Below are 27,209 nucleotides of genomic sequence, written 5' to 3'. Positions count from 1 at the left end.
GAAGAATGTTCTACAGTTTGAAGTTGTATTTTGGTTTTAATCAGAATCCTGTGTGTTTTGGTGTGCCAGGAAATCACCATTTGTTTCTTGGAATGGATTCTGCTTTCTCTCGTACAGTAACTATGATGAAGCCTGTAAGTGTACAAACAGTGTAAACTACTGATAGTTCATTTTGAGTTGGGAAACTAGGGTAGCATTGCCTCTTGTTCTTTTTAGTGTATTGCATCTGCATTGATGATCACGAGGTCCAGAGAGTCCTGATCCTACTAGGCAGTGGCAGTGTATGAGACAGCCGAGCAGTTTACTCAGTGACTCAAGTTCTTCTTTTCTTGTTTTATTTTATCCCATTCCCTCTTTCTCCCAGGAGGGTTGATAATGGAACCACGCATGCCTTTGTCATTATAATTAATTTTTCTTTACAAAGCATGCCTTTGCCTTTGAAATAAAATAAAGGCATGTATGGTAAAGGCATAACAGGTAAATATAACCACATAACCCATCTATATATATATATATATATATATATATATATATATATATATATATATATTATTTTATTTTTTTCCAATGGAAAAAACAAAGGTTACAGGGATGTCATAGTTAGGTTGATGTTTTACCCACACAAAACCATAGCAATTCAGCATTTACAATTATACTTATAGTTATACTTATCTGAAGAAAGTATAACTTGTGCCATTAAGTAACTTTAGGCTATGACTTTACACACATATATGTATATATATATATATATATATTGTAGGGTCTTTAGACATGACTACAATCCAAACCGCTGAGCGGAATTACACCAAAGTTATCAGGAAGCTAGCTATTGGTGTGCAGATTGTGCTCTTTGTTATTTGGTGTAAGTCCATTCAGTAGTTTTGGAATTATTAAATGAAAAAGAAATATAGATTTCTGGGTGGAGCCTGAGCACAGATCTCATAGGGAAATCTGATTGGCTGTGAGCACTCAACCAGGAAGTGCTGGCAGCTGTCTTGGGACCAACATACATGATACCACCCCATTGTAATGCATTGTAGTGAATGGCAGGTTTTGAGGGTCACAAAAAAGAGAATGTATAAAGAGTTTATAACCAATTGTAGTTGCAATTAAATCATTTGTTGATAGTAGCACACTAATTTTCAAAATTGTGGTGTGTTCTAAGGTGATTTTACCCTATGAAAAATCCTTCTGCTGGGATTTCATGAATCATATTTGATAGAAAATTGTTTCCTCATGATTTTCCCATAGAGATTATGGAAGGTGCTCCAGAAGCTAAAATAAGAGCATATTTTCTGTAAATTCACACTATCTTTCTCAGCCATATAAGAATGAAGTCTGACATTCTCCGTAAAACATGTACTTTCAACAGGAGCAGTCTGCCAGATGATTCCCTTGTGTTTTACTACAGGCTTCCAGAGTGTCCTAAAGAACAACTAGAGCGCTAATAGCTTTACTAATGAAAAAAGTATGGCACACCTGAGGCCACCTTGATTGACTCAAACTGGTAAAATGTAAAACATTTAATTTAGGAAGGAACACAATGAAAGGGCTCATTATGTCATTGAAATTATGGTTAGTGTTGTAGAAAAAAATAGGAGATGTTTTAAGTGATTTCTCAAATATCTTCTGTAGGAAGTTGGCTCTGTATATACTATCTCAAAGTGAGAGATAGTGTGCACAGAGTCCAAGGGTTCCCCTTAGAGATTGATAGTGGCAAAATTAGATAATACTAATGCAGTAGGCTTATCAGAGGGTAGTGTTAAGCATTTGTTGTACACACACAGGCAATAAATGAGTACACACACTCAAAGACTTAACTCCAGGCCAATAGGTTTTTATATCGAAAATATTATTTCCGTAATTTATTTTAGAACCACAAGATTCAGAATTCAAGTAAGTACCTAAATTGTAAGGTACTTGGCATAGGTAAGTATGGAACTTTGAATTAAAATAGTAATGTACACAGTTTTGGCAAAAATGGCAAAAATGTATTTTAAAAATGGAAACAGTGCAAAAAATCAACAGTTCCTGTGGGAGGTAAGTATTGGTTAGTTTTTTCCAGGTATGTAAAGCACTTACAAGTTCATTCTCTGGGGCATAGGCAGCCCACCATTGAGGGTTCAAGTTAACCCCAAACACCCAGCACCAGCAATACAGGGCCGGTAAGGTGCAGAGGTCAAAGTAGGGCCCACATAGTATAGACGCCTATGGAGAATAGGGGTGTTCCGGTTCCAGTCTGCTAGCAGGTAAGTACCTGCATCCTCGGGCAGCAGACCAGGGGGCTTTTGTAAAGGACTGTGGGGGGTCACAAACAGGCACACAAAATACACCCTCAGCCGCACAGGGATGGCCGGGTGCAGTGTGGGAAGTAGGTGTCGGGATTCAGGTAGGAATCAATGGAGAGACCCGGGGATAACTCTGGCGATGCAGACAGGGCACAGGGGGGCTTCTCGGGCCAGCCACCAACTGGGCAAGGATGTGGGCTGCCTGCTTTTCACTCTTGCACCAGTAGTTGGTTTCTTTCAGACCTGGGGGCTGCAGGTGCAGTGCTTCTTCCAGACGTCGGGTTCTTTGTTACCGGGCAGTCGTGGTCAGGGGGAGCCTCTGGACTCTCTCTGCAGGCGTCGCTGTGGGGGTGCAGGGAGGTCGACTCAGGGTATTCACATTGTTGGAGTCTCCTGGGGGTCCTCTCTGCAGTGTTGGTTCTTCTGGACACGAGCCACAGACTCAGGTGCTGAGTGTTGGGAACTCACGCTTCTGGAGTGAGGCTGGAGTCCCTTTACAGATGGTTTCTTTGTTGCTGTTTGGACAGAGCTGCTGTCCACAGGAGTTTCTTGGTCCTTTGGGTGCAGGTCAGTCCTCTGAATCCTCAGAGGTTGCTGGTCCCGCTGGATGTGTCGGTGGACAGGTTCTTTGAGTCTGGAGACAGGCCACTAGGGCTGGGGCAAAGTCAGTTGTTGTCTCTGTCGTCTCTGCAGGGCTTTCAGGTCAGCAGTCCTTCTTCTTGTTGTAGGTCATCAAGAATCTGATTTCCTGGGTTCAGGGTCACCCCTAAATAATCAATTTAGAGGTGTGTTTAGGTCTGGGGGGGGCAGTAGCCAATGGCTACTGTCCTTGAGGGTGGCTACATCCTCTTTGTGCCTCCTCCCTCCTGTGGGGAAGTGAGCACGTCCCTAATCCTATTGGGGGAATCCTCCAAAGCAAGATGGAGGATTTCCTAAGGCAGGGGTTACCTCAGCTCAGCACACCTTAGGGGCTGTCCTGGCTGGAGGGTGACTCCTCCTTGTTTTTCTCATTATCTGCCCCGGAATTGCCGCCAAAACTGGGGGCTGTGTCCAGGGGAGGGGGCATCTCCACTAGCTTAAGTGCCCTGGGGCATTGTAACACGAAGCCTGAGCCTTTGAGGCTCACTGCTAGGTGTTACAGTTTCTGCAGGGGTGTGGTGTGAAGCACCTCTGCCCGGGGAAGGCTTTCTTTCTGGCCTCAGGGAGCACAAAGGCTCTCACCCCATGGGGTCAGAAACTCGTCTCAGTGGCAGGCTGGCATAGACCAGTCAGTCCTGCACTGAAGGATTTGGTAAAATACAGGGGGCATCTCCAAGATGCCTTCAGTGTGCATTTTTTTTAATAAATCCAGCACTGGCATCAGTGTGGGTTTACAATTCTGAGAAGTTTGATACCAAACTTCCCAGTATTCAGTGTAGCCATTATGGAGCTGCGGAGTTCGTTTTGACAACCTCCCAGACCATATACTTAATATGGCCACACTATACTTACAATGTTTAAGAATGGACTTAGACATTGTAGGGGCATATAGCTCATGCAGCTATGCCCTCACCTGTGGTATAGTGCACCCTGCCTTAGGGCTCTAAGGCCCGCTAGAGGGGTGACTTACCTATGCCACAGGCAGTATTCTTTGTGCATGGCATTCTGAGAGGGATGCCATGTCGACTTTGCCTTTTTCTCCCCACCAACACACACAATCTACAATGGCAGTGTGCATGTGTTAGGTGAGGGGTCCCTTAGGGTGGGACAACACATGCTGCAGCCCTTAGGGACCTTCCCTGGTCACAGGGCCCTTGGTACCACTAGTACCTTTTACAGGGGACTCATCTGTGTGCCAGGGGTGTGCCAATTGTGGGAACAATGGTACATTTTTAGTGAAAGAACACTGGTGCTGGGGCCTGGTTAGCAGCGTCCCAGCACACTTCTCAGTCGTCAGCATCAATATGAGGCAAAAAGTGGGGGGGTAATTGCAACAATGAGACATTTCCCTACATCTTCCTTTTCTATTTAATGAAAACATTCTGACATTCAGACCGAAACATGCACTTTGAACAACAGCAGTAGACTGCCAGTTAACTCCCTAGTGATCAGCAGCTTCTCTACATTCCATGCTCCATAGAACGTTCAGTTTAAGGATCTTTCCCTTTGGCGGGTGCTTCATTTTCCCCAACACTGCAGGCCTCACTCCAAGCTCCTGTCGCGGGGATTTCCCTTAGGTTTGTTGGGCTGCGTTTGAAGTATTTTGTTTAACGCACATCCGCTTTAGCTTCACAGCGGTTCTTACTCACATTAAACTCGCATTTTGAGCTCCCTCCTCAATGCGCTGCTCTCCTGGTGCTGTTAAAACACACCGTCTTGCAGCCCTGCCTTAAGACATGCTTTCCCTCAGGCCCTTCCCCCTTAAAGGAGTTTCTCCTTTGGGTAAAAAATAACCATCTTTCCCAAGATAGTCTTACCTTTTTTCCTTTTAAGATTGTTTAAACACATTTTTCACCTTTCGCAGGAATCAAATGCACAACGAGGTTGATGGACCTTTTAACTCAGAAAGATGTGCGGTGAACCATCAACAATTACAGCAACACCATCCCAACAATTTAGTCACCATGATCAATGTGGCCACCGGAAGAAAACTCCAATCAGGAATATAGTTCAAAGCTTTATTACAAACAAGCTCAAAGTAATGTAGACAATGCGCAAAAACATGTTATAGAGATACATAATCACCAAGGGTTGCCCAATGCAGCAAAATAAGTTCAGGTGTACGAACATTAACAAAACTAAGCATTCAAGAAGGATAATACAGAAAGTCAATAGAAATAACTGAGACAGAAATCATACGGTGCTCAGATTTCACAGTCATTTAGTCAATTCAAATTCAATTAAGTCAATAATTATTGGCTGAACATGGGTCAACCCTGCAGCTAACTAAATTAGGGACATCCATGTGTGGGGACAAACACATGTGGGCAAAATACAAAAAGGGACAAAACTAACTTGGAAAAATAGAATAACTCGGACTACGGGACTCTAACAAAACGAAAAATAGAATAAGAGGCAGCATGGTGGAGTATCTAACCTAAGAGGGCGTTTTTAAAGGGCAAGGGCAAATGGCAGACAGGAAAATACCTCTCAAAGGATTACAGCATTCAGGGACTCTTCGTCAGCAAAGTACCTGGTTAGGAAGCATCAGGAGAGAGTCTCTCTCAAGCCAAGGCAAGAGGGCTTCTGCATGTGCTGTAACTCTGCCCAAAGTTGGATCAGCAAACTATATATCAATCCACATGAAATATTCCATTTGGTTACCAGGATGAGTTCATATTATGAGAAAAGGGGCATCATCCAATTAGGATCAATCATTTAACTTCAGGTTGCAACAGTCCAGCATTCTACCATATCTGTCATGACTACATCTCCTCTTCTGTTTGTCTCCACTGGGTTGTAACAAATTGTATGGGATTTCAGTCCATGTTCCTGCATTACATTCATTTCAAGGACAACTGAATACAGACCTTCTACGGTGAAACAATAGACTAATTACAAGTGAGGCTTTGCTTCTCATGGGAAAGAAATCTGAAAGAAGGCTTGAAGTAATAAAAAACAATTAAACACTTTTACTTGACTGTGAAATGCAAGCTCTGTAGGCCTCAGTTATGCTAACACAAGAAAAATATAAAATGCAGTGGATGTATACTTGTTAATAAAACACGCAATATGCAAAGATTATAAATTCATCATTAATAATATGTCATCAGTATAATAATACATTGCATTATAAATTGTAAATACTTTGTTATTGCATTACATTAGGTATAACAGTGAAGTGCATTTTTCTCAATTGCACATGATTTCAAAGTTATTCATCTTTCACTAAACAGAAGAAAATCAAACTTGTTTCAACACATGCTATTATCCTAGAGTTGAAATTACATTTTAACGTCAATCGTAACCTTATAACCTGTGAATTATTTGTAAAGCCACCTATGTCAAACTGTGAAATGTAAGCAAATAACACATTTAAAATGTGTATCCCTTCTACATTTATCGCTGAAATTTGTCACAGTCTGCTGACTTAAGTAATAGGAGGACCAAAGCTTAAAGTTTATGCTCCATCAATTGTTTATTGACCTCATCATTATGTCTGTTGATAAGGAATCCCAGATAATGAAGAATAATTTAAAATCCTTAATTAAGCATTCTGTGGAACAGGCAGTTTCTGTTTCCACGTGGATGTTTCCAAGTCCCTTGAGGCTTCTATTTCTAAATTCTAAATTGTTGTGCAGTGCCCCTGACATTCCTTCTAAAAGGAAATTAATGTGAGGCAGCTAATAGTGTGTATTCTAAAGGTGTTCTCAATATACTGGTCCTCCCACCAAGAGTTTTTTTTTTGGAACTACCCTCTTCCCCCCTTGAAATTACTAGTTTACCAGACAGTGAGAATGATAATGACGACATTCTGAGTGACCCTAGGTCTAATATAAATATTATCCATAACCTTGCTAATGGGCCTCCGGAGAAAAGGTGAAAGGTTTCTCCTTCTGATGGTGGTGTTTCTCACCCAGTGTCCGATGATCTTGTGGATCATTTGGACAAACTCATGTTCAACCCTACCTTAATTCACCATCCCAACTCCACTGAATGGTTCCCTTTGGAACATATTTCAGATTCTGTTTCTTTTTATTTGCGTCATGCCCTAGATAAATCTTCCAGAAATAAATGTAAATCTGAATGCCCTCGCTCTTTCAAATAAAGAAGTTGTGTTGTTTTTGTTTCACTAAGTTTGGTAAAGGTCCCAAAAAAGGAGTTGATAGAGCCTGGTCAAACACCCTAGCCAGAATTTTGGATCTTGTCAGTCCTTTAACCAGAATCCTGGATTTAGCCAAAGAGGCAATAATGGAGGGTGATCAGGTGGAGCCAGATACCTTTTTGAATTGAGCACAATGTGCCACTTATATATTAGGCACTACCAAACAAAGGGAGACAGAAAAGCTGCCTTTTGAAAATAGGCCAAAAGGTAAGTAATCCAGCAAGTAAGGAAGAGAGTCCACAAGCCAATGGACTTATGTTCGGGGACTCCTTTATCAAGGAAATGAGAAAGTATGTTACCACCTTCTCTACCATTGACAAGGCCCAATCTTCTTTGAAGGAAACTTTTTCTTCTCAGGTTTTTGGAAGGGCCAGAAAAAAAAGGGGTAACTTTTGCCGGTTGTTACCCCGCAAGAGGGCTTTCCTGCTATAGGGGCTCTTACAATCAAAGCTTCCAAGAGTACTTTCAAGACTTTAAACCTAATTTCTGCCACACCATTCCCGTGGATTCTGGAACAGGGGTTATCGAAAAAAAGGAGATCCGTACTCAGGTAAGAATTTTTAATTCTGGCCTTGCTCACGTAGGAAGCAGATTAGCTCTGAGTCTAAATCTTGGTTGCTCTCACAACAGATCCCTGGGTAATTCAAACCATTCAGGGTTATCACATAGATCTTTACCAGATTCCAGTTCAAATTTGTCTGCCCAACCCTCTACGTTTTTCACAGGAGCAGTCGCTTCTAGTTCAAGAGGAAGTACAATATCTTCTTTCGAAGCACGCTATCAAACAAATCTCATTCAAACCTTCAGGTTTCCTCAGCAAAACCTTCTTGGTCCTCAAAAAGAACAAAACCTTTCATCGGGTCATCAATTTGAAGGTACTCAACAATTTTGTACTTTATCATAATTTCAAAATGGAGACTATTCTCCATCTCAGAGACCTGTTCCTTCAAGACAATTGGTTGGTGTGTCTAAGTCTCTAAGATGCTTACATGATGGTTCCAGTTTACCCATCTTACAGGAAATATCTCCAGTTTCAGTGGGGCCAATCCTTTTTCCGCTTCAAAAAGATCCCTTTCGGACCCTCTTCAGACCCTTGGTGGTTTACCAAGATTCTCAAACCAGAATTTCTCTGCGTTCAGGGAATCAGACTCATCGTTTTACCTCAACAATTTTTTGCTCATGGCACAAGCCAAAAACTGCCTCCGTGCTCATTCACAATTGTGTCAAGATCTTCTCTTAAGACTGAGTTTCCTCATCAACTTTCAAAAATCTTCCCTTATTCCATCTCAACATCTGGAATTTCTGGGATTTGTAATAGACACCTCTCTATCAATTCTCCAGCTTTCTCAACAAAATGTTAGGTTGTCTTATTAAAAAAAGAGATGCCTCATGCCCTTTCTCTGTCTCACTGTTCCCTCAGATCTTTAGCTTGCCTAGTGGGTCTGCTAGCTTCCTCCATTAAAGCTATTTTTCCTGGTACTCTCCATTATCGGGCCTTACAGAGATTGAAGTTTCTCATCTTCGCAGAGGTCTAGCTTATTTGGACCCAATAAGCCTAGATTCAGAGTCCAGGGAAGAATTCTTCTGGTGGTTGAGTCATTTAGAAACCTGGAATGGGAAAACGATTTTCTCTGCTGACCTCGGTGTTGTCTTAGAATTAGATGCAAGTCGGACAAGATGGGCAGCAAGATGTGGTCAACTCTGGACTGGAGGTATATGAGGGCAGATCTAACGAAAGTGACCCTTAGCACCCCTCTACCACCACCATGTGTGCGCCATATTTAAAATACGGTGCAGGGTAGGGGAAAATACCATAATTTCTCAAGACGCTATTGATGTACTCCCGCAGAGTATATAGGGCCCCATTCTAAAGAATGGAAGTCCCCTTTTAACGAATGCTGTTGAGCAGGCGTTTTAAAGTGCTGTAAAAAATGTCACAAGGAAATCTCATAGATTTTCTTATGCCATTTTTCCGGCTCCCCTAACGGAGGAACGCCCCCTTTGCATACAGTATGCCTGGCGCGGGCATAAGGTAGTGCAAAGGGTTACAATACGTGCATTGCGCCACCCTGTAAATACGGCATGGGGATTTCGGCCTCATTGGGCCATATTAACGTAAAAAATAATGACATTAATGTGGCGCAAGGTGACGCTAGAGCATTATAAATATACCCCATGGTCTCTTCAGGAGTCATCATTTCACATCAACCGTTTAGAGATGCTTACAGTTTCCTTTGTCATCCAGACTTTGGTAAAAGACAGAGCAAAATGCACAATCATCCTACGGATGGACAACCTTTCACCAGTCAGGTACATTAACTGCTTTGGAGGCAGAAGGTAAAACCTCTAGCTGTGCTTGCCAAGGGTCCTTGGGAATTTTGTCTCCAAAGGAACATTTCTGTCAGAGAGGAATAACTTCCAGACAAATTGAATGTGGTAGGTGATTGGTTTTCCAGACACATCTACGATTTAAGCGACTGGATACTTCATCCTTTAGTATTCAATTACCTTTCTTCTATCTTTGGCAATATGGCAATAGACCTTTTTGCCTTTTGCATCAATTCCTAACTCCTTTCTTTCTTCATTTGGAGACCAGATCCTCTAGCACTGGCTACAGATGCTTTTTTTCAACTGTGGCCTCAGTCATTTCTTCTTTATGCCTCCCACCCTTCCTCTTCATTGCCCGAGTTCTCGCTCAAGTTGGCAGGCAACGGTCATCAATGGTTCTGATCTCCCTTTTTGGCAGGCCCAACCTTGCTATCCAATTCTGCTAGAACTGTCTTCGGATTTCCCAGTTTGAATTCCTCCCTTTCCCGATTTGCTACTCAACCCTCAGGGTCCTCGACACAACCTCATTCTAAAAGGTGCTCTATCCCTCATCGCATGGAGGATTTCAGGGCTTCCTGGAGAACCCCGGGAATTCTGAAGAAAGCTGACTGGCTCATTCAACCATCCGAGGTTCCTGGCACAGTAAAAGTCTACAAGTCAGCCTGGTTGGTCTGGTGTAGCTGGTGTTTGAAAGGGGTTCCGATCCCCTTTCAGCTAATGTAACCTTGGTGGTTAATTTCCTAGCTTCTTTGGCTTCTCAAGGAAAAGCTTCCTGCGCCTTTAATACCTACCGATCATCAATTTCTGCAGAACATGTCAGAGTGGATGGGAGACCTATCGAAAAGCATCCTCTGGTTTGCTGCCTTTTAAAGGGAGTACGTTTTACTAAACCTCAAAATCCCAAGTATAATATCATGTGGGCTGTTAATTTGGTTTTATGTTTGTTCATTTCATGGTCAGAAAATGACAATATTTCTCTCAAACATTTATCTGCAAAGTTAAATATGCATTTGTGTTTCATTCAAACGTGTTCCTGATGTTAAAGCACTAGACGTTTCTTCTTTTCATTTTTCCTCTCTGTGTTTACTTTCAGGTTACTAGACACACTAAAACTAATTTAATGTCAGTTCATGATCCCTTTTTCCCTTCTCAACCTAAGTTGTGTTTTGGTAATTGTTTATGATCTTGTGTTTCACAAACTGCAGATCTCCCGCCATGTTCCAACTCCTTATTTCCTTTAAAAAATATCACAAACCTGTTTCCTCCTAACCTGGTCAATTGAGTGAGATGGAGCATGTCCTTGGCTGGCATTAACACTGATTTCTTTGCCACCCTTTCAGCCAGAGGGGCTATGGCCTCTAGGGCCTTTCTGGGTTGGGGCGAGTTTACACAATATTCTCAGATCTGCAGATTGGTCAAACGTTAACACATTTAGAACTTTTTTATTGTAAACCAATTGTTCAACCATCTGAATCGGTTATATCATTGCTTTAAACAAGCATAATATGAGCATCCAGTCTTGTAATAAAATTGAGATTTTCCTAGCCATGGTGTTAGAAAGGCTAGATTTTATTAAAGACATGGAGGTGAGTGTTATCCCACCGCTATTTTATTAACCCTTCCTTGTTTTATTTTCCTGCAGTTGCTATGCCTTCGACCAGTAATGCTACCTCAACTTAATCCACCTTGAGTTTTCCTCTTCTGGACTCCTTCTTTCAGTTTTCTTCCTCCGCTACTGGATTTCGGAATTGTCTTCATCATCTCCTCATGGATGTCATTAAGGATTTAGTGACTGTATGTTTAACTTTGAATTCTGTTTCGTTTTTGCTCTCGGATCCTCAAATTGAATGACTGTCACATGAAAAGAGGTATTGTTTCTCTCGGTGAAGATAATTATTAAGGTGTTGAAAGTGCTATTGGTTAATCCTTTGTGATGTAGTGTTAGTAGCTCTTTTCCCAGAAATTCTGGGTGATGTTGTTTTTTGTTTAACTTGGCTACTGTTAATAAATGCAAGAAAAGATAAGCATAATACTCTGTGTTGCTCTTGTTTAAACTAAGAGGAAATGATGCCAAAGAATGCAGCACTCTTAGTCTGAGTAATGAATTTATTAAGGCACTTCTCAGATATCAAATAAAAGCACAGAAATATAAGAAAATAAGCATTTAACTCAAATGAAGTGAAACACGTGACTCACAGCAGTTAAAGAATCACAGGTGAAAAATGTGCAACACATCATCAGTGAAAGAAAAAAAAAAAAAAAAAAAAAAAAAATATATATATATATATATATATATATATATATATATATATATATATATATAGTTAAGAATTAAAATGCATCACCATGGGGGTCAAATCCATCATCCTTACCAGCGCCAAGGCGGGGAACCCTTGAACGGCTGAGACAGGAGGCCCTCCACAAATGAGATTTTCCTGGGCAGTGCATCCACTCCACAGGTGAGTTCCTCCCTCAGCACCAAGTTTCCTCGTCTTTCATACCTTAAACTAACTCAAGAGGAAGATTCTAGTAACTCTCCTCCCTTCGGTTATAGAATTCTAACACTGGCTGTACTCGGTCTGCGTTGAAAACACACAAAGGTACTGGCCCAGCCCCAGTGTACATTCCAGAGACAGAGCTGTACCTTTCCCATGATGAAAACATTCCCAGCCTTAGACTTTCTTATCATGTCCGCATCCCTCATATTATGTTCTAACACGGTATGACCCTATTCTGATGAGAAAACATGTTCTGTGTGGAAAACAAGCTTGGTGTGAAAAAACCCTGCGCCGCCACTGTGACGGCACCTGAAGCTGAGCACAAAATGGAGTCAATGGTCAAGATGGAGTCGATGGTCAAATACACCTAGCATTACACTCCACCTTTTGACCAGTGACTTTGATAACATACTGGTCTAAAGGTAACCCTTTTTGATCTAAACATAGTAACTAGGTTAGGTATGCATTGAATACAGCAACATAGCATTATTATAATACAAATTACTGCAAGTATTCCACCTAAAATAGAACGAAGTTTACCAAAATCAGGCAGCCTGCTACATAACCAGTCCCACCACCCTTTGTCTACATCCTGCTGCACTCCCTTCACCAATTCAGGCAAGGCTTCAATGTGAGAATGGATAGATTTAGAATGATCTGACAGGTTAAAGCAACACCTGCCTTCAAATTCTAATGAACATTGATCGTGGTTCAATAGTAAGTAGTCAATGGCTGCCCTGTTTTACAATGCAGCTTTTCTAGTGCCTCATAGATCTAATAATAGCTCTGCTAAAGCAATATATATGTGGTTAATATTTTTAACCATCAAACATGATAGTTTGTTAATAACTCTAGTATTATAAATAGCTAATCCTGGAACTCCTACAATAGAAAGCCTAAGCTTACATATTCTGATCTAGAAAATAAGTGACCTTAAGAATCACAGTCTTTGTTTAATTGAACTGTTTCCCTTCTGCTTCGAGTATGTAATATAGAGTGAAATGGAAACATCATGAGTCCTATCCGCATAAAAGCACGCGGTCCTTCAGTTATACTTGCAGGAATGTAAGTATATGTGATATTTCCACAAGAAAATAACCATCCAACGGGTAATTTGACATGCTTGATGTGACTAGCAGCAGACACAAGGAGGCATATTTATAAGCCCCTAGGCCACCTTGCGCCACATTAGCGTAATTTTTTTACGCTACTGTGGCCCAATCAGGCCAAAATCCTAGCTCCATATTTGCAAAGTGGCGCAATGCATGCATTGCACCACGTTGTATCCCTTTGCGCTACATTATGCCTGCACCAGGCAAAATGTATGCAAAGGGGGTGTTCCCCGTTAGGGGGCCGAATAAATGGCTCAAGGAAATTGAACAGATTTCCTTGGGTCAATTTGTACGCACTTTTAATACCTGCTCAGAGCAGACATTGATCACTTGTGTGAGATTGTCCCATTTTACTTCCATCGTCTCTTGGCAAAACCAGCAGTATTCATAAGTTGTAAAATGAGTCACCACGTCACGTCCTTCCTCTGCTCCATCCTTGTTGGTGACATTAAATATTTGCTGCAAAATGCTGACAGGAGTTGGTCAACGAAGCAAGTAGAAATGACATCAACAGTGCTTTTCGTATTCGTCATTCAAAATCCGATCTGTTGAGCACAGTTTGTGCTAGGTAAGTTCAGACGTTGTAGGATTGGTGCAGCAGAGATGTTGATTGGTGCTGTAGGTCAATTACTTCGGAGCTAGGGGCTTTCAGTTCCTCCTGACCCCACTCAGACATGCCCAAACATGGTCCACTCAGCACAATCACCACAAAGACTCTTTGTAGTATGATCTGTAAAAGAGACAAGTATGATTATTCTCGCAAATAACATTTATCAGCTGCTACATGTTCCCACATCTCATGTCCTGGTTTCATGACTAGCAAAACTTTGTCTTTGCTCTTTGCTATGATTTCTGCTAGTTCAGTAGGATGATTTGGGGATTCTACTCGCACCTTAGAACTGGGATTTTTGTCAGTTGAGCCAAAGACTCCCTCCCCACTCCCCACTGTAAAAAGGGCTGGGGCAGTCCTCTTATGAACTATTCCTGCATACACTCGAATGATTACAATTTGAGCAACTCTGTCTCCAGATTGTATTATCAAATCAGCACACCCACTGGTCTGTAAAATTATTTTATTCCTCCTTCGTAGTTTGCATCGATCACTTTCCCCAAGCCCTGAATGCCCTTGAGTGCCAGCCCAAATCGAGGGGCAATTAATCCAAAATGCTACGGGGGAATTTCTCTCCCAACACCTGTTTTAATCAATGCTATATCTCTTGATTTCAGTCTGTACAGGATCAAAGCATGTAAATCAAGACCTGCAGATTCTGATGTTGCTCAGTACAGATCTAAAGCTCCAGTCTTTGTCTCCTAATACATGATGGTGTTGGTTGCTGTATGAGGTTGTATAAGTAAAGCTGGAGTCAACATTCACATTTGTCAAAGGGCTGTTATTTCAAATTTGGAGGGCCTCATTTAAATGATCTCTCCAATTTCTCAAAGTTCCATTTTCAAACTTTTGTAACTGGGCTTTTGGCAAGCCGTTCATTCTCTCAATCAATCCTACAGCTTGTGGCTAATATGGAATATGATAAGTCAAATCTATATTGTGTTGCGAACAATAGTCTTGCACCAATTTACCTTTCAAATGTGACCTGTTGTCACTCTGGACTTGAAATGGGACTCCATAATACAACATTAACAATTTCAGTGTTTTTAGAGTGTTGGACTGAGTAGCACGTTTTCATGGGAACGCAATCCGATATCCAGAATAAGTATCCACCACGATGCAGGGGTGTTGACTCCCGCGACTATTCGGTTGTGGCCCGATGTAATAAATCTGCCATATCTGCCCTGGCAACTTTCCTCTCCTTAACTGACCTCTGACAGTCTGCGGAACATTTCTCTGTTGCGTGTGTTGACAAATAGGACATTCCATGATCACTGTTTTGATCAAGTCTAGTGGAATGTGCATCCCTCTAGTTTCTACCCACCTGTTATTGGCCTTCTCCTAGCCATCCCCACCAAGTCAGAGTCCTGCATTGCCATTTCTGCCTCTGAGATTTTGGCTTTGTCGTTTGCAAAGGAACTAAACCATCATTCTAGTGAGTCGTGGGACAGTGGGCATCTACATGATAAACAGTAACGGTACGTTGCTCTAGCATTTCCCAAATTTCCTGCCACAACTCTTTGCCCCACACCTCCTTGGAATGTATTTGCCAGTTATGTGCATGCCACGTGGGAAGCCAGGTAGCTAGCCCATTGGCAGTAGACCAAGAATCAGAATAAATGTGACATTTCCAAGGTAATTCTTGTTTTAAAGCTTGATATACAGCGTACAATTCTGCCTATTGACTACTCTTCCCTTCTCCTGTAGTGGAAATCTGCTTCTTAGTTATAGGAGTATATGACACTGCCTTCCAATGTCTCTTGGCATCCACATACTTGGCTGAACCATCAGTGAACCATAAATGCTTCGTATCCTCAGGAATGGCTCACCCCCGATCACGGGTGATTCTTTTACCTCTGGTACCTCTTGTAACACCTCTTGATCCTGCACGGGGGCCTGTGCCACCTATTCGTGCATGGCCACAGTTCCTGCTGTTCCCACTCGGGCCCTGTCCTGTATGTACCATTTCCACTTAATGACACTTGCTTCCTGTGCAGTCCTATTTGGTGAGTTTTGGGTGAACTCATCACCTATTGCATGATTGAGATCTTGCATCTCAAAATCACATTATGCCCTATGACCATTTGCTCAGTATCCACTGGAACCCAATAACATGCTAGTAACTACTTCTCAATGTGAGTATACCGCTCTCCAGAGTCTGGTAACTTTTTGATCCAGAAACCCAGGGGCACCCTCTTTCTTCCCTGTTTTTGCCACATAATCCAATTTGCATGTTGCCCCTGAACGGTTACATGTAATTCAATATCTCCTTCCTTTACTGGCAATAAGTCTAAAGCATGTTGAATAGCCTCCATTGCCAATTCAATTGCACACTGCTGCTGCTCTCCCTATTCAAACTCATGTTTCTTTTGAGTCACTTTGTACAAAGGTGCCAAAATCTGACTCTAGTGAGGGCTATGTTGTCTCCAAAAGCCAAACAATCCAATGAATTGCTGAGTTTCCTGCTTATTACGGGGTGTGGCAAATTCTAGTGTATTTTGTCTTACTGGCGGCAACACCTCCCTATCGCTCTGATTCCACTGAATTCCTACCAACATCACATTTTGAGAGGGTCCTTGCTTCTTATCTAGATTGATCATCCATCTTTTACTTTACAAAAGTTCCACAACCTTGTTCAACTGAGTCTGCACCTGTTCTTGTGCTTCTCACTGAATCATGAAATCATTGATATAATGAGACAGCTGCACCCCTGTAATGAACAGTACTTAATCCAGGTGTTCTGCCACAAGCCGGTGACAGATGGTGGGGCTGTGTACATACCCCATAGGCAATCTTATCATGTTAAGTTGTCTTCCAAGGTGCGAAAAAGCAAATTGCTCCTGGCTCTCAGAGCCGATGGTATGGAAAAGAAAGCATTAGCAATATCAATGGTTGCATACCAGATCCCTTTATGTTTTTGTATCCTTTCAATCAAAGTGATGGTGTTGGGACTGCAGCAGTCAAAGGTGGTGCATATTTATTCAATTCTCAATAATCAATGGTCATTCCATAGATCCCATTAGGTCTGCGCACATGCCACAAAGAATTGTTCCACACAGTGGTGATTGGAGCCACCACACCTGCCTCTATCAAATCCTGCATGGTCTTACTTATTTCCTCATGGCCTCCCGGGATTTGGTACTATTTCAAATGAACCACCTTGGTGGCAGGGGGCACCTTCACTGGGGTTATCTTCAGATGACCCACCCTCACCTCTGCCGCTGAAATGTGTCTCTTTGATCGCAATTGATAACACCCATCCTCCAAATATAAAGTTATTCCCTTCAGAATGTCAATTCCAAGAATATACTTTAAGAGGGACACAATCAAAACAGTATATTCTCTTTTTGACGTTCTCCCTATTTTTATTTGAACATTAGTCTCCACAGCGGGGGTTAGCTTTCCACCCAACCCTGTGATGGTGTAGTGCTGACCTGATAACTTTTTCGGATTTCCATTTATTAAAGAGGCCTCTGTTCTGGTATCTACCAAGGCCCCAACCTTTTGAACATTTTTATTTTTCCAGTGAATTTCTAAATCAATATGGGGTCTATTATCTTTGTGAGCCCATCCCTGTACCGGAGTTTGATCTATTTCCTAATCTTATTTAAACCTGTCCACTTTTGCACAAGTAAAGTCTGGATATATGCTCTCATGTCTGCTAGGAGATTCTTCTCTTTCTCTGTTTTCCTTAGTCAACTAGTCAGTATTCAAATCTTTCTCCTCCTTCTCCCTCGGAGAAACATTTTTCTCCCTCTATTTTCCTTCCTTCTGTATCTGTGACTTGCCCTGATTCACTTGTTTGTTATCCTGCTTATTCATCTTTCTACTCCCCTCTTTTCTATTCAGCCCTCCCTTGCGATACATCTCCCAAAGACTCTTGGTATCTTTCCCATCTATCTGTTGTTTGTTGACACCATCCTTCAATATTGCTATAAACATATCTCTCCTAAATACTCTGTTATTATCTGTACGGCCCTCAGACCTTGAGGCTCTCTCAGATTTCATCCATTCTCCCATCTCTCCCAACTCACGGACAGCCCCTAGTACATCCTTTATAATATTACATGTCTGATTGATTAATTGGGTCATTATCACATGTTTGTAGGCTGGGGGAGCAAAGCGACTTATTTTGTTTTGCATCAACACAGGTAGCAGTCCATCCAACAGATGGTGAGCATCAACAAGAAAAATTGCAGTTTTCATACAATCTTCCTTAATTCTCTACATTGCATCTCTTAATGTATCATTGTGTGGCCAGTCTGACTCTCTAGGATACTTATTATTACACCCTATGACTGCTAACTGCAATAAGGTGATCTGTTGGTTTCTCTAATAACCCCTAAACTTCTGCTGCACAGTGGGATCAGTGCTAAGTATACAAAACTTTGGGGCGTCTCCTACATGCAACATCACTCTAGATGCTCCTGTGTCAAAGAATCACACCTTCCATGTAAGCAATGTTTCCACCGATCTCTGCTGGAATCTGTCTATAATACCATTAACCTCCTGTTGAGTATAATCCTCTAAAGAGTCCATGGCTGCCTTCACCTAAGGGTACTGCGGTCCATGTTGCATCTTTCATCTGTACATGGGCTCCCCAGAAATAATTTTCTGTTTGTATGCCTCGCCCTGACTACCACGGTTTTGAAAAGACTCTTCGTCAGAGTCAGAAAAGTTAGAGGAGTCCTAAATATTAGCATCCCAATCATCTGGATTCCAGTCTAGCCCTGCGTTAGCAATGGCTAAATAAACTTTATTTTTATTAACCCTTCCCCTGCACTTTTTGTATTTATACTGAGCCATACACACTGCAGCTCTTTCCGCCAAGGTCTGGTAAGTGCCAACTTTATCTTTCAGTAATTCTTTTGGACATGACAACATTGTCAAATTATTTTGGGGTTTAACTAGCTGCCTCTTTAGTTGCTCACATTCCTGTTCGAACCGAACACATTTTTCATGCATTTTCCGATAAGCAGATAAAAGGATCCAGCCCCGTCTGCCTAAGATAGATAAATCCAGTCTCTCTCTACTGGCACTTTTTGCAAACAATTTAATACCTTTGGTGGTTCAGTATCTATAATATATTCGTCCCAATTCTCACTCAATCCAGCACCATAAGCCCACTTATTCGCAAGTGCGTCATAAGGTGCTTTTTCCCACCCTGGAATTACAATTGGCATCTGGGAAATTGCCTTTGATTTTTTGTCAAGCATTTTTACTTTTTAATCTTTTCTTTTGAAACCTGCAAGTGACGCCAAGTTATGTTGCTTTTGTTTAAACTAAGCAGAAACAATGCCAAAGAACGCAGCACTCCTAGTCTGAGTAATGAATTTATTAAGGCACTTCCCAGATATCAAAGAAAAGCACACAAAAATATGAAAATAAGTATTTAACTCAAATGAAGTGAAACACATGACTCACAGCAGTTAAACAATCACAGGCAAAAAATTTCAACACATGAGCAGTGAATATATATTAATATATATGCTCAATAGTTAAGAATTAAAATGCATCACATTGGGGCTTAAATCCATCATCCTTGCCAGTGCCAAGCCAGGGAACCCTCAAACGGCTGAGACAGGAGACCCTCCACAAATGGGATTTTCCTGGGCAGTGCGTCCGCTGCACAGGTGAGTTCCTCCCTCAGTGCCACATTTTCTCATCTTTTATACGCTCCCTTCGGTTATGGAATTCAAACGTTGGTTGTACTCGGTCTGCGTCAAAAACACGCAAAGGAACTGGCCCGGCCCCACTGATCATTTCAGAGACAGAGCTGTATCTTTTCCTGTTGAAAACATTCACAGCTTGAAATTCTCTTATGTCTGCATCTCTCATACTATATGTTCTAACACGGTATGACCCTGTTCTGATGATGAAAGCAAAAACACGTTCTGTGTGGAAAACAAGCTTGGTGTGGAAAAATCCTGCTCCGCCACTATGATGGCATCTGAAGCTAAGCACAAAATGGAGTCAATGGTCAAGATGGAGTCGGTGGTCAAATACAAATAGCATTGCATACTCAACTCCATGTCTTTAATAAAATCTAGCCTTTCTAGGAAAGGCTCGGAAAATCTCAATTTATGTCAAAAGTAAGGCACATTTGAACGCCATCTTGATGGAATCGAAGTAGAACACTGAAAGCATTTTCTACTGAGGATACTGTCATAAATTAGGAAATTAGGGAGCTTCATAACAAACACATCATCCAAAATGGCCACCTGAGAAAAAAGAGCTCAAATATAGCACAAATTTTACCCAAATGTAGCTCAAGTATAGCCCAGTGCCAGAAGTGTGAAAAATAACTAATTTGTTTGTTATGTTTGCAGTTTTATATAGACTTGACCTGAAGGTGTTGGAGTGCTTTACATGAGCATCAGTTATATTACACAAGGACACATTGATTCTGGCTTTCGGCATGGGGAAATTGACAGCCAGATGTACAAAGCCTTTTACTGGCTGCAAATGGCTCATTGGGCCATTTGAGACCAGTAAAATGCTTTTAGGCATGTACCAACCCTATCTTGTGAATCGGTAACCTATTACCTACTCGCAAAATAGGGTTTGTGACTCGCTATCAGGAAGGGGCATGCTAAGCGCATCTCTTCCTATTAGAAAGTCGCACTCGTATGTAGGAATGTTTTGCCAGTGTGAATATGGTCGCAAAACGTTCACAGTTACCACCAATTTGAAGTTGGTAGTAACCTACTCGTAAATGGCAAGGGATCCGCAAGAGAACCCTTACACTTTGTGAATGTGGGTGCAAACATTTTTAGGAGCAGGCAGTGTCCTACAGAACACTTACTGCTATTAAAAAGTGAAAAGAAAACTTTCCGTTTTTCTTTTTGTTATGTAGTCTATTTTCCTTTAAGGAAAATGGTCTGCATTACAAAAAAAGACTGCTTTATTGAAAAAGCAATCACAGATATGGTAGTCTGTTGGCTCCAGCAGGCCACTATCCCTGATATTGTGGCCATTCCCAAATAGGTCACAAATTGTGACCTGCCTCATGAATATTGATGAGGCAGGTCTCTTGCAACACATTTGGGTATCACAAACAGTGTTAAGCACACTGTTTTACGTAGCTGTGTGCGATTTCCTAATATCAATTTTAATGAATTCACTATTAGGAAATCACAAATATCAAGCTATGTACATCTGGCCCTAAGGGATTTGTCCAAAATCACAGGATGTTGAGCTGACACCAAACCTCGAACCTTGTTCCCCAGTTGCAAAGTCTGCAGCTCTGGCCGTAGCGCCACATCCTATCCCCTAAATGTAACAAATAACCAAGTGGATAAAAAAAAACATAAAGATAGCAAATAATTTAAAAGTGTTTTGTCTGTATTTGAGAACTCAGAAAATACATCCTCATTTTAGTTTTTTACAGCACTAACTATAAATTCTATGGGAATAAGACCCTCTCATTTTTATAATTTCTAAAAGAAATGCTTTAGGAATTACAGTTTTTGTTACATCAAGATGACGTGAGATGTGCCTCAGAGGGCACAGAGGAAACGTGTTGATAATTCTGGGTAGGCAGGAGGGGCAGTGGCAGCACAATGGACCATGGAGGGCAGGGGAAAAAGGGGGCAGGGGCAACAAACCAACCATGCAGGACAGGCAAGTGAGGCTGTGGCAATAAAACAGACCACTGAGGACAGAAGAAAGAGGTACTGTCAGTACACTCATACATGCCAACAGACTCAATTCCGTCAGGAGACTACTGATCTGCCTCCTGCCTAAAATATCCTCTTTTTCAATTATAAGTCAATGGGGAAAATCAGTTTCCCATTTTTTTTTCAAACTCTCCATCTTGCCAAATTCAAAGTGTGGTACATTGGATCATGCAGGGCAGGAGGAATAGGGTAGTGACATGGAGTCAGATAACAGAGGGCAAGAGGGAGATTGGCAGGGGCACCGAACTGACCTTACAGGGTAAGTGTCAGGTTTTGCAGCAGCACAATACACCACACAGGGCAACCAAGATGGCAGTGCAGCACAATGAACAATGGAAAGTAATGGGAAGGGGACAAGGCCATGCACAGACAACAGGAAGCAGATGAGAAAGAGGCAAGGGCAAAAAGCTGACCATGCTGGGTAGACAGGAGGGAAAGTTGCAGCATAATGGTTCATGAAGGGCAGGAGGGAGGGTGTAGTGGCAGAACATCGGACCACGTAGGGCAGAAGCGAGAGGACTGGTGCATGGACCCCGACAACAGAGGATAGGGAGGAGGTAGATGTGGGAGCTAGCTAACTATTCAGGGCGGAAGGGAAGGGCATTGGCAGAACAATGGCTACACAGAGCTGTAATGTGGGAGCAGGGGTCTGGATTTGGACAATGGATGGCAAGGAGAAGGGGGGCAGGAGCAGCAAGCTTGGGTGGGGGCAGCACAATGCCAGGCCAGATCCTGCTTCCAACCCCGTCCCGTGAATTGCAATTGACATCTTACTTAACGTTAAAAAACTCTACTAATTGACAGAAAAAAACAAAGGATACAAGGACATTATAGTTAGGAAATAGAGCTAAAAAGAACCTTAGAAATTCACTAAAAATACCAAAGGTTACAGGGACGTTATAGTTAGGTTCAGATTTACACACAAAAAACCATAGAAATTCAGTTGTTAGAGTTATTTCAAATAACATGCCCTAAGGTAGCTGTAACTCGTGGCCTCACCATGCACAGTTTCCTCATCAATATTTTACAGTGATATTATCAATGACGTCATTGAAGATGTCATGAGTGATGTAACATCTTGGGTAATTAGCAGTGCATATATATATATATATATATCTATTTATTTGTATATATATATATATATATATATTTGTATCAAACACAACTTCTCCGTTAGGGGAGCCCCCAAACCTGCAGCATCAGCTGACAGACACAGAGCATCCCATTGAAAGGCAAATCCAAAAGAGAATTCTGAAGCCCAATTCCTGAAGCAGCCAAACATTTTTATTGGGAAAATAAAAGTTACAGCAAGTTCATTCCAGACGCGTTTCAGATTTCTGCAAAGCCTTCAACACAAGTGAGTGGGTTCACAGTTAATGATAATCACTTGCTATTAAATTCAGGGTAGCATGAGACTCAAGTCGCACATAATATCATACATTTCCCAGAATTCATCTGAAAATGTAATCCAATACTTACTCAAGTCCAGTGTCAATGAAAATCGTGCAATGCGGCATCTAACCACCGCAGAAATGTTCTAAAACATAATGTATTACCTTTCTATTCTAAATCCTAAAATGACCCTTGACACCCAAAAACCCATGCCCACCGTTGAATTACCCTTGATACCCAAACACTCATACTCACCCTAAACCATAAAATCCCCTTACCACCCAAAAAAACATCTCCTTCCTAAAACCTAAATATGCCCTTCCCATCCAAAAACCCATACCACCCTAAATTCTAAAAATGCCTCTGCCACCCAATACCCCATACCCACAGTAAAAAACCCTTACCACCCAAAACCCCATACCCACCCTAAACCCTAAAATCCCCTGAATAACCAAAAACCCATAACCTCCCTAAAACCTAAAAATGCCCTTCCCATGCAAAAACCCATGCCACCCTAAAATCTGAAAATGCCCATGCCGCCCAAAACCCCATACACACTCTAAAACCCCCTTACCACCCAAAAAACCATAATCACCCTAAAATATAAAAATGCCCTTGCATCTCAAAAACCATACTCACCCTAAAACCTAAAAATGCCCTTACCACCCAAAAACTCATACCCACCCTAACATCAAAAATGCTCTGGCCACCAAAAAGCCCATATCCATCCTAAACCCTAAAAACCCCTTACAACCCAAAAACCCTACCTATACTAAAACCTAAAAATGCCTTTTCCAACCAAAAGCCCATGCCGCCCTAAAATCTAAAAATGCCCATGCCCCCCAAAAACTCATACACACTCTAAAACCCCCTTACCACCCCAAAAAAATAATCACCCTAAAACCTAAAAATGCCCTTGTTTCCCAAAAACCATACTCACCCTAAAACCTAAAAATGCCCTTACCTCCCAAAATCCCATACCCACCCTAACATCTAAAAATGCTCTGGCCACCAAAAAGCCTATATCCATCCTAAACCCTAAAAACCTCTTACAACTCAAAAACCCTACCTACACTAAAACCTGAAAATGCCTTTTCCACCCAAAAACCCATACCCACCCTAAGACCTATAAAAGCCTTTGCCACCCAAATACCCTTACTTAGAGTTTAAAAAATATTGATCTATAGGGATGCGGATCCTCCGCGGATCCGACTGTCCCTGTGCAGATATTTGATTGGCTGTCAACACTTCAACAAGGAAGTGTTGGCAGCAATCTTGGGACTTGTAGGGACCCTCTGGCCCCTCAGCTCTGGTGCTGAGGTCCAAGAGGGACCCACCAGGTCTTAAAAGCATTTTTTTTAAATGTTGGGAAAATCCTTGGATGGATTACTGGATTTTTCCGATGTTTAAAAAAAAAACACCCGGGTGGGCCAAGTCTTGGGGCCATGGTAATAACTAAGGAGGAGGTCACACGCCTAAGCCCCGGGGGCCGCCACCTTCCTCGGGCTTAACTAATAAGGTATGCTGGGGGTGGCGCCCTGCCCCATCCACAGCACTGTGACCACATCTCCCTGGGGCTAATGGTTAATTAAAAGCAACGGAGGCCGTGCAGCCCCAGGGACTACCACCTCCCCAGGGCTAAACTAATGAGCTATGGTCCCCCTTGCCCCCGCAGTCCCTGGGATCGCCACCTCCCTGGGGCACAATTTGAATTTAATGCAAGGTTCACCTAGTCCCCCCACACCACCAGGGTCGCCACCTCCCTGCGGCATAAGCTAAATTGGAACACCACCCGGCCCCCTCTGCAGCCACGGAGACCACCACTTCCCCAAGGCACTCTTACAAAAGAAATGTGGTGGGGCCACTTGGTCCCCCGCAGCCTCCCCAGGACCAACTTAACATCAAATGTGGGGGAGCTGCCTGGCTCCCATGCAGCACCAGGGACTGCTACCTCCCCAGGGCTAAATGAAAAAAAACATAGGGGATCTGTTGCAGGCCCCCAGCCCTGGGAACTACCACTTCCCCAGGGCAATTTCTGTTGGAGGGGGGCCGCACGGCCCCCCTCGAGGAGCCATAAATGGCCCTGGGGACCGCCTCCCCCCAGGGTCGGCTCCTGCTATGTCCCAGGGTGCCCACCCCTGGGACATAGTTGTTTGCTCTGACTTGACAGGAGCTTTGACAGCTCCCGCCAAATCGGAGCAAACACTTCACTTTCTGCAAGTGAGAGTAGTTTACTGCTTGGAGCAATGTGGGAGCAATGCCGGCTCCCATAGGAAGCAGGGGCCTTCAGACTACACCCGCTGTCCTGTCACTCTCTCTCTTTCTCTCTCTCTTTCTCTGATGGAAGAGAGAGAGAGATTGTCATTGTAATGGTCTCTTCATACAATGACTTCAAAAAGTCAGACTAGCAAGATGTTAGGTCCGAATGTTAGTTAAGTTTGGATGCAGAGCGGAACAAAGTCACTTCTGGCCTAATGGTCAATGTGTTATGCTGTTGCTCAGTACACTGAAGGTTCATATCCTAGTATCTCTTACCAGTGTGTTTGTTTATTTATTAGTGTTTTGAATGTTAAACCTTCCTAGTGATGGAACATTCACAGTTCTTTCCCATCACATGAGTGGGTTGAGTATCATAGGTATGTCTAGAAGCATTACAGTAAGGAGTCACCTGTGGCCTAAAGGTTAAGGTCACACACATACCCTCACACTGAAAGTTGAGGGTTCTACTCTAGGTCTGTCTGTGGTCATTTTCCTTCTTTCATTTGTTTTAAACCTCTAAAGTTTAAGGTTCATATTGAAAGGTGATCTCATTTTTTTAAGTGACAAATATTTTTTTTTTCAATTTGCCAGTTATAGTTATAACTCTTGCCCTAAGGTAACTATAGCTCGCACCATCGCCATGCACTGCTAATTGCCCCACAAAATACAGCACTCATGACATCTTTGATAACATCATTGATAATATCAATGTAATATTTGCAGTAAAGACAAAAAAACTGCCATGCACAGTGTTTTCGTAATTTTTTTCATTGCAGGTATATAACTCTAACTATAACTGGTGAATTTCCTTGGCTTTGTACTTTTAAAATGAGAGCCTAACTATAACATCCCTGAAACCTTTGTTTTTATTAAGGTAATATGTATGTATGTACATATGTACACACACACACCCACACCCACACTCACATACACATAGATATAAGTATATAACACTTAATACTTACCTGTAAAACGTTTACAACAAATATGCCTTTACCATTCATGCCTTTACAACAAAATTTGTTGTAAAGGCATGTGTGGTAAAGGCTTACTCGTTATGAAATCCTTTGTGGTATAGGCTTGCCTAGTAAAGACCCATACTTGGTAAAGTCTGCATGGTAAATGCTGTTTCCCCACAGGAGGCAGCAGGTGAATGAAGGTTGACTTTACCTTTGCTCAGTCCCTATCTTGGGTCTCAGATGGGATTGGAGGTCCAGCATCGGTTGGAGCCACGGGAGTGCATGACAGTAGGCCAAGCCTCAGACTTTTCACCACTCTGACGATATGGATGGCCAATGACAGGATGACGATTTAGCTCAGGCATTATCTGAAGTACAAGATGAAGTTCAATCCTTGCACAGGAAAATCTGAAGTTTAAGGATGAGTTAGTTAGATATCACCACTGCCAGTCACCCTGGTTACCTGATGTAGGGGCTGAGGCAACTCCTAAAGACATGTGGCCTGTCCTACAACCAGCACACTTTGGTGAAACAGGGAATACCACTAGTACCTCTTCCACTGGTAATATAAAATCCTGTGCTGGTCACTGTAACTACTCAATCAATCAGTAATTTGTTAAGTGCGCTACTCACCCGGTAGGGTCTCAAGGCGCTGGGGGGGGGTGCTACTTCTCGAAGAGCCAGGTCTTAAGGTGCTTCCTGAAGGTCAGGAGGTCCTGGGTCAGAGGAAGGTTGACGGGGAGGGAGTTCCGGGTTTTGGCGGCAAGGTGGGAGAAGGATCTGCCGCCGGTTGTGGTACGGTGGATGCGGGGGATGGTCGCGAGGGTGAGGTTGGCGGAGCGGAGCTGGCGTGTCGGGATGTGGAAGTTGAGACACTCGTTGAGGTAGGCAGGTCAGGCGTCGCGGAGAGCCTTGTGAGTGTGGAACAGGAGATTAAAGATGATCGTTTTGTTGAGGGGGAGCCAGTGGAGGTCTCTAAGGTGGGCTGAGATGTGTTTGTGGCGAGGGAGGTTGAGGATGAGTTGTGCTGAGGTGTTCTGGATGCACTGTAGTTTGTTCTGGAGCTTGGCTGTTGTTCTAGCGTAGAGAGTGTTGCCGTAGTCCAGTCTGCTGCTAATGAGGGTGTGGGTGACCGTTCTTCTGGTTTCAATTGGGATCCATCTGAAGGTCTTGCGAGGCATGCGAAGGGTGTTAAAGCATGACGATGGGACGGCGTTGACTTGCTGGGTCATAGAGAGCGATTTGTCCAGTATAAAGCCGAGGTTGCGTCTGTGGGTGGT

This window comes from Pleurodeles waltl, chromosome 3_1, assembly GCF_031143425.1.
Source record: "Pleurodeles waltl isolate 20211129_DDA chromosome 3_1, aPleWal1.hap1.20221129, whole genome shotgun sequence".
NCBI classification, from domain to species: Eukaryota; Metazoa; Chordata; class Amphibia; order Caudata; family Salamandridae; genus Pleurodeles; species Pleurodeles waltl.
Note: the sequence above shows the minus strand (reverse complement) of the source record.